Below are 8,871 nucleotides of genomic sequence, written 5' to 3'. Positions count from 1 at the left end.
TAGTATCCCATGCTTAGAATGTAAAATCAACTTTTTATATTAAAAGCATCCATGCTCACCTGGCAAATATCCACAATCCAAACAACTAATCAGCAAACTGTTTGCCAACCCTGTTTGTTACAGGGAGACCTAGGGCTTGGGCAGCTCAGTCATCTCTTCCTTCTTTTTTGACTCCTGAAGCAGAAGTCATGTCTCAGATCCATCGTGACAATCTTCATACAGGCACCATATCACCACCTGATCTCACATTTGGGTTTTGCCATATTAAGGCACAGATAAATGGAGAGGGTGATTTTCCAATTTGAGGGTAGTTTTCATATGTAACATGTATATATCCTTACATTCATCTTCAAACATATCATTTTTATGTGGCATTTCTCTGCCTATGAGTCTTCAGCATGTAAAAACTTCTGGAATATTTGTTATGACACTGTGACTAATAACAGTGTAATCAAGTGTTCCCTTGCTCTCACACTTAAAAATATGAGATAAATAAAAGCAGATAAACTTACATAACATTTACAGACTTATATTAAAAGAACAGTTGTCAGAGGAACAATAACTACTGAAAATAGGTCAAGCTATTCAAAGAACTGATATTAGAAGGAATCAGCAAAATTTTGCCCTTTTGCTGCCTGTGCTCAAAACTATGAGTATTTTGACAGTTTTCCAGTTTTAAACTTGCTTAAAGTTTACAAAATAATTAAAGTGCTAGAAAATGCACTTAAAGAGACAGAAGAAAAAAAACCCACAGAAGTAGCAAAGTTTAGTTGAACTGTGAAATATGACAATATTAAAGTTTGAAGACTTATCTTTAAAGAGTATTTCTTTTCCAAATAACACATAGCCTAACCTACCAAAATTAAAGGTTTGTCAGATGTTAGTTCACTTGCTGTAATACAAGAAAAGGTCATAAAGCAAACTGAAAAAAGAGTTTAGACAGCTTTAACCTCAAGGCTTTACTTTATTCCAAGATACATGGTAATCAGCCATACATTCCTTATAAAAATAAAAACAACTACTAAACAGAAAAAAAAAAAAAATCATTCAAGGCTATGACAAGATGTTGCTATTCTAATTTTGCAAGCAGCTTTAAATCATCTGAAGCCAAATATTATTTGCCTTGAACATTCACATACTATTTTCATCTTCTAAAATAGCCTGCTATCCTTTAACCCATGGTGAATTTTATGTCTGACAGACATAAGATAGGGTAAATCAATGGACAAACCCTCAAAATTGTTTATACAAAACCTAAATAAAAAAAAATACTGGGAACCCACTTGAAGTAAGTAACTTGCCTGTTGCAATTTATACAATGTGAATTTTTAGATTAAGCCAATTATTTCTTTAATCATATTCAGGAAAATTCCATAAAGTTATACAGATATTTTAAACAATAATGATGAAATATAATGGCTATTAATGAAACTCTGCAAGTCGTTTTCATAAAAGAATGAGTAAACGATATTGCTGGTAACGCTATTATTAGCAGCAGTGAAAATCTGGAAGAACATTTAGATGAGAAAACACCTGGGAAACAATAAATATTTTTAAATATTTAGTGTAAAACAAGATTGGAAGATGGGCATTCATTGTTATAAATCTTTGTGATAATAAATTCTTGGCTAATTTCATGTTCAGTCAAATTAGATTATTTCAAATTTCCTCAGAAAATAAGGAAAACGCTGCCATGGAGGTAACTGCGCACAGCATCTCTTTGACAGTTGTTGAAGTGAGGGTTGAGACAGGACTACCATTAACATACCTCAAGATCTATATAAACTGGAAAGTTTGGAGAGGAAAAAAAAACCAAAACGGGTGTACACAAGTACAAAATTAACTGAGCAGTGGCTTTCCCCCAAGGCACACCTTTGTTTTTGCTCATCAAAAAGTCACTTTCAAAAATCTATTTAATTGAAACTTTGATCATTTTCATGAGTAAAAGCATTTTGATTCTAAAATTAACTATAAAATTATTCTATCTCTGACATAAAAACCTAAAAGGCACAGCTTAATGTTTTACAATAATCTGATATTAAAAAAACCCAAACTGTTCCTTTTTCCTATACTCTAGGCTTCACAAATTTATTATTAATAATAATGAAGTGCCCCAATATCCCTGAGGTGATGACTTTTCTGTTTATTCAAGGGTCCCATGTTAACTCTTACTTTTCAAAATCTAATACTGACAAAAAATACACACCCCCAGTTTTAGCTACTACATGTAAAATAAACCAATCAAACAAACAAAAATCTATATACTTTCTCAATTTTCACCATTTATGTTAAGATTTATATATAAAAAATCTATTAAAATTGTATAAAATACAATCATACTCTTCTGTAAACTTTTGATAATATCAAAAATGAACATGAAGGCCACCAGAAGCATTTTGTTTACTTGAATTCCACCCTGGTGCTCTCTTCACAAGCCTATCCATTCCCTCTCTCCTTTACATCCAATTCTGTGTATTCAAAGTTGAAATATTCAGTAGAATTGAAACATTTATCTGCTAGAACATCTTTTACTGTTCATTAAGCAACATTTACTTCCCCACCCCTTCCTCAGAAATATTTTTTTTCATCTGCTAAGCATATTAGCAAACATATTCTGCTCTGGAAAGATATTCTAGAACATTTTAAATGAATTCTGTTCATTACCACCAATCTCCTTAATGCCTTTTAACTTGTTTGCTCTCAAGTCATTGTTCTGTAGCAATGAATAAAAATGGACCAAGGAGGGAATAAGTGACTTGTTCACGATGCCACAAAAGTTGTTAAGCAAATTGAATCAATGTTTTCTCATACCAGCTCCCAGTCTCTTAAATAATGTTATGCTATTGAATATTTAAATTCACTGTTTCTCATAATGCAGATACTCTTGAACTGAAGAAACCATGTGTATTCCATGCCATATCACAATTTTTTTTTTCAAAAGGAAAAAAAAACCTTACATGTTTCTATGCAATTTATATGTCTTCTTAATACTTCAAATTACTAATTATGAAAATACCCCGAGCAAACACTTCAGGAAACAGCAAAATGTCCATTTGCACACTTTCACCCTTTTGTAATTCCTGTTTACTACACATACATCTGTTTCCAGCTCTCTTCTACAAAGCTAAATATGTAAGGCTTTCCAGCTGGTAACAAGAGATCTCACTGCATGCCACCTGACACTAGCTTTCAGCTAATAAAATAATTTCTCTATGAATCCTACATAAAAATAAAATATTTAGCTGGGAAAAGTGCAGAGAGATAACTGAATCTTATGAGACAGAATACAGCCTACAGGGTGAGGAACTGAGGCAGTTTAAATCTTAAAGGCAATAGAGGATGAGACAGCCATAAATCCTCCTGCAAGTCTAAGAAAGCACGTCCTGCAACAGAAGGCTGACGTTGGGTAGAATAATGACATGTATATCCCGCCTTGCAGCTGCCAGCTCATCAGTTCAGGCCATTTCCCTTGGGAAAGTCAGTACTATCTGGAATATCATGTCCATTCTCCACGTGCATTATAGCTCCTGCAAGGGACTCTCAAAATAAAGAAAAAAAAAAAAAACAAACCCAAAACTCAAAAACAAGTGAAGATCCAGCCTTCTCAGCAAACTCAGAAATGGACAAAGCACAGTGCACAACAAAATATCTCCTCAAACCATGAACAGCACCTACCTAAACGACACCTGTAGGAGAATATTTTGAATTTTATTTTTCTTTACTTGTTTTTTTATAGAATTGATAACCATATCATAAAATTTAATGGCTTAATTTTATATAGAATTGAGAAACAAGACATGACGACCCAGAAATACAGCAATTAGGGGAATGTGATCATACAATTTAAAGGCAATGCATGAGAAAGTCCAAGAGACAAATATAATTTCAGGGTCCATATTCATAAATACACACTAAACTCTGTTTTTACTGAATGCAGTTTGAGAAAGGTTTGGGGTTTTTTTTGCCTTCTAGTCGAAGAAAAGAACAGCGGGCCAGGGGGAGGCTCTTTCCTGTATTATGGCTTACTGTTGCCTTGCATATGTTCTTTCTGTTGTTTCAAGATACTGTTGGCAGAGTAGCATACCTCAATGCTGTTTTATCACAGTGTGAAAAACACCAGATGTACAAAATTAAAGTTCAAGTTAATCAAAATATTGTTTGACAAAGCAAATAATTGAATTGCACTTTCAATGCACTGTGGTAGACAATAATTAACGTGCAGCATCTTCAACATCTGGATACAACTTCCAATTTCCTTTTTAACATCATAGAATGCTGTCTACACATTTTTTAATGGTACCCCTAATAATAATATATTCTGTTTTTAATCATATTCCACGTTGCAGGAAATGAAGCTTGCAATTTTCCCAGGTGCTTACCAAATTACTACTGCAAGCTAATTCTCAACCCCCAAGTTAAGAGTTTCAACACTGTGCACATTAACAGCCTGCTTATGCTCTTCCTGTACAACAGAAGGTAAGTTAATATGTGCTTCAATTATATCCAGTTTGTGCCTTTATAGCACCCTGTGGGCAGCACTAAGAAGGCTGTAAATGTACTTATCCTGCTTCTTTAGTGCTCTACTGTATTACAGGAGAGAGGGAGAGAAAGAGAGAGAACTGTATCATTTTATCAAGAGAATCAATAAGGAACTCAACTTCACTGTATTGATTCAAGAGAGCTGCTAAGGTACAGCTCTCTCTACTTGCTATGAAAAAGCTTTCCTGAGCTTGACTTATATAAATTTCCCTCTTCTTCACATATGCGCATGAGCACACACATTATTAAGCCTATATTTGTCAGCTTTAATAAAATGTACATGAAGCACATTTTCATGTATTGTAGACACTTTATCTTAAATTAAAATGGAAGATAGACTGCACAATTGCCTCTTCTAACTGCATCTATTGACCTAACTGAACAGTGTCTCAAACGAAGGCACTCTATTTTTTTCTTAGCTTATTTTATTGCAGACCAGCCTGAGGTTTCATTAAATAAGTGCACACTTGCACTCATACAGTTTACATTTTTTTTCTTTCTATTTCCAATGTAACATTCACTTACTAGTGGCTGACTAAGTGACTTTTGTATTTTAAAATTTAGTTTTTATTTTTCATTGTAACCACTTTCTTTCTTGTTCTTTATGGAAGTTTTCCAGAACAGTTGGAAAACAAACAAACAAACAAACAAACAAAACTGTGGGCAAAAAAAGGTGTTTTAAAAGTGTCATAACATTTGGGAAAGGAATATAAATGTCTCCTGCATTAGGGGACTTTACAGCTATATTTCCTGTTGCTAGGAAAAAAAAAATCCTTGAGGAAGCTTATATGCAAATTTTTAAACTGACAAATTTTGAAAAATAATTCCTATCAATATTCACTCAAATTTTCTATGTATGTAAAATTTCAAAGTGAAAAATTAATGATGTTATTTCAAATACTTAGTTTTCAGTACACAGTTGTTAGATTCAGACAAGTTGATACTTCTCTATATCTTTCCAATCTTAATTTATCATATCAAAAAAACAAAGTACAGAACCAAAACCTGTGGTTCAGCAAAAGTGTAATCCATGTGTATGTGTCAGATTATACTGGGAAAATTTTATGCCAGTAGATTTTCTTTTTAAGAAAGGGTAAAATTTGAGAGGTGATTTTACAGTGGTGCAGATTAGATACAGGACAACACTGACAGTTCCTTCTCTAGTACCTTTTTTCCACTTGCAAAAGTTAATATATATATAAGGTTCCTCTTTAAATGTAATATATTAATTTTTAAATATGCAAGTGATCCTTACCATCAAGAATCAAATCAAGACTATTTTCATGCCTTGGAGAATGTACCTTTAGCATGAAGTTTGTGTGTGGTATCAAATATGACCAAAAGTACATGGAATTCCTTGGCAATTGCATGGAAGTCCTCAGGCTGGAGGTCTAAATGGCTAAAAAATTCTAATATGTATTTTTACTGAAACACCACATAAATCCATTATAATTATTTTAAAACAAGGTATCTTTTAACATTCTAATTTCTTTCTCAATTTTGTAATATTGACTTTCTTCTGCAGAATAATATCTTCTCCATTGTCTGTCTCTTTTACAGATATTCTGAAACACTGCTGAACCAAATGTTATATAAAAATGTCCTGGACTTTCTGATTTAACAACCTGGTTATATGCACCTTCAAGTCAAACAGAGGCAAAAAAACAATTTGTCCCACAAATTGTTGGGGGACAAAGGTAAAGAAGGAAAATGTCAAGATTTTCCTATGCCATAGACCCAAGCAGCTCTATCTCATTAGCTTCTGCTCTACTTTATTGACAATTTACATATCATCTTTATTTGAGATACCATAAATTACTGTACAAATATGTATGGAACAGTAGAGATAAAAAAGGGACCAAAATTTGTGCAAGCTGCCCTGCTACTAGAATCACAGAATCATAGAATAGTTAGGGTTGGAAAGGACCTTAAGATCACCTAGTTCCAAACCCCCCGTCATCGGCAGGAATGCCTCACACTAGACCATGTTGCCCTAGGCTCTGCACAACGTGGCCTTGAACACTGCCAGGGATGGAGCATTTACCACTTCTTTGGGTAACCTGTTCCAGTGCCTCACCACCCTCAAGCATGTCAAGGTCCCTCTGGATGGCATCCCTTCCCTCGTGTATCAGCCAAACCATAGAGCTTAGTGTTGTCAAACTTGCTGAGGGCGCACTCAATCCCATTGCCCATGCTGCTGACAAAGATGCTGAACAGGATCAGTCTCAACACCAGCCCCTGACAGACTTCTTTGGGAAAGCTTTATTAATACCAACCATCAGTCTGGTTGAGGCAGCCATGATAAATAGATCACAATGGAGAAACTGACAGACTTTGTTGACTACATCTGCCTCCATATCCTGTTTTGGCATTCTCAACACAAACTGTTCAAAGAGACTCCAAGCAGTGGGGACCAAAGATCCCATTAGTCCAGGAGAATCTACACTTTAGCTTCTCAGCTGTCAGAGTTCTTATATTCACCATGCTCTGAATTCAGAAATACAGAAATTAATTAAAAAAAATAAAAAAACCCTACAAAAACCTCTTTGCTTTTTAGTAAATTAATAAAATATGTTCAATTTTGCTGTCAACCTCTTACCAATATTTGCAGAAAGTCAGAGTTGGTTCCTAACAGTTTGGTAATAGAGAAGGAGAAAGAAAATAACATTATATGCAAAAGACTGTTTAACTACTTTATGTAAGATACTGTATTTCAATGTTCATTAACAGGATTGAGAAATTCTCATCACTAATCTGCTGTGTAGACTCTGAAGTTGCTCTTTGAGCAGGTCAGCTGTTGCCAGCAATGACAACATAGCACTTGGAAGGAGTACAGAAAACATATTACGTTATACACTCTGCACAGGATATCCAGAAATGCTTCTTGGACATAAATGTACAGCCCATTGGTCCTATGCTCATCCAGAAATTTCCAGCTTAAAAAATATGACCTATATATCAAAGCGGGCCTTCTACTTTTATATATATATATATATAAAAGTATATAATATATAAAAGTATATAATATATATATTTATATATATATATTTACTGTTCTGAATTCTCTTGGAATGTTTTCTCATAAAAAATGTGAAAGATTAAACAATATGCAAATTTTTCTTTGCTCTAATACAGTGCTGATAGACACAAGACCTGTTATCTAAATCACGATAGAAGCATTTGGGTCAGTGAGATACATGTGTACAATTTTGTAATGAATCTCATTGTATGTATATAAATACACACATATATGTATGCCTACATACATACACACACACGGAAATCATTATACGTGTAGATAGACTCAGATACTATTACTGGTACATACTGGTGTATGCAACTGTATCTCAGTATATCCATCCAATAAATGTATTTTCAACTGAAGAACTTAATTCATTCCTCTTTCCAAAACCAGGTGGGTTTATCTGATTTTTCTTTTAACTACTTAAGGAAACGAAGGCAAGGCAGACAACAGGCTAACACCTTTAGATAGTTACATATGTTTGTGTTTATCATAAAAAGGTATACACTCCTCATACACTCCCTCACTCGGTCGTTGCTGGTGTGATAGGCCCCTGAGCTTGCCAACCCATAATGCTTTTTCTCCATTTTTTTTCTCATAAAAAAGAACTCCAGAAAGCTAAGTGAACTAAAAGCTTTTCATGTTTTGGTTTCTTGGTGTTTTTTGTTTTTTTTTGGTTTTGGTTTTTTTTTTTTTTAATTAGCAGAAAACTCAGTATTATGTTTTTTTTGGTTGCTGCAAACTCCACAGTCACCTCTGGGCGTCTAGAAAGGTAGGTTTTGCAGTTTGTTACCTTGAAGGTTAGGATATATAACTCTTCCTTGCCTAATCTCTCTTGTGTTGCAGGCTTCCAGCAAACCTGTGACTTCCCAGTTCTCTGTTCCACAAAATCCTATGAAGACTTTCCCTTCTGATAACTCTCCCAGGAAAGGAACAACTTCCTTTACCTCCTTGGAGCTCCACCTAACCCAGAAGTCAGCATCCTGGTTGGAGCAAGCCAACAGGCCCCTTTCCTGTTGTACCCAAATGGAGCATGACACAATGACAGACAACATAGAATAATCAAGTACCATCTGTCTCAGAGTGCAGTTTGTCAAAATTAGCTAATTAACTTCTGTATCAATACCTATTTCTAACTTAACAAGTGAAGGACAATGCCCACAATATTTATATGCTGAACAGAACATTTTAATGCTCCCTTGCAAAACGGACATTTGGCACAAAGTAATTAATTTACTACTCCTAGGTACCTAGGTGTTCATATATAAAAGAGTCTTTTGGAATATCTGGTCTTTAACAAAACTTTGCAT

The 8,871-nt window shown here is 34.4% G+C and overlaps 1 long non-coding RNA gene across 1 annotated transcript; it reads left to right on the top strand.

Annotated features, from left to right (window-relative positions):
• Nucleotides 1-4,353: 4,353 nt before the first annotated feature.
• On the top strand, nt 4,354-8,523 carry LOC136009334 (uncharacterized). The gene is made up of 3 exons (XR_010610503.1): nt 4,354-4,476; nt 6,100-6,236; nt 8,408-8,523. It is a non-coding gene; the product is annotated as an uncharacterized LOC136009334 (long non-coding RNA).
• Nucleotides 8,524-8,871: the final 348 nt, after the last annotated feature.

The sequence above is a fragment of the Lathamus discolor genome, chromosome 2, assembly GCF_037157495.1.
Source record: "Lathamus discolor isolate bLatDis1 chromosome 2, bLatDis1.hap1, whole genome shotgun sequence".
Taxonomy (NCBI): domain Eukaryota; kingdom Metazoa; phylum Chordata; class Aves; order Psittaciformes; family Psittacidae; genus Lathamus; species Lathamus discolor.
This window is presented reverse-complemented; position numbering and strand designations above follow the sequence as displayed.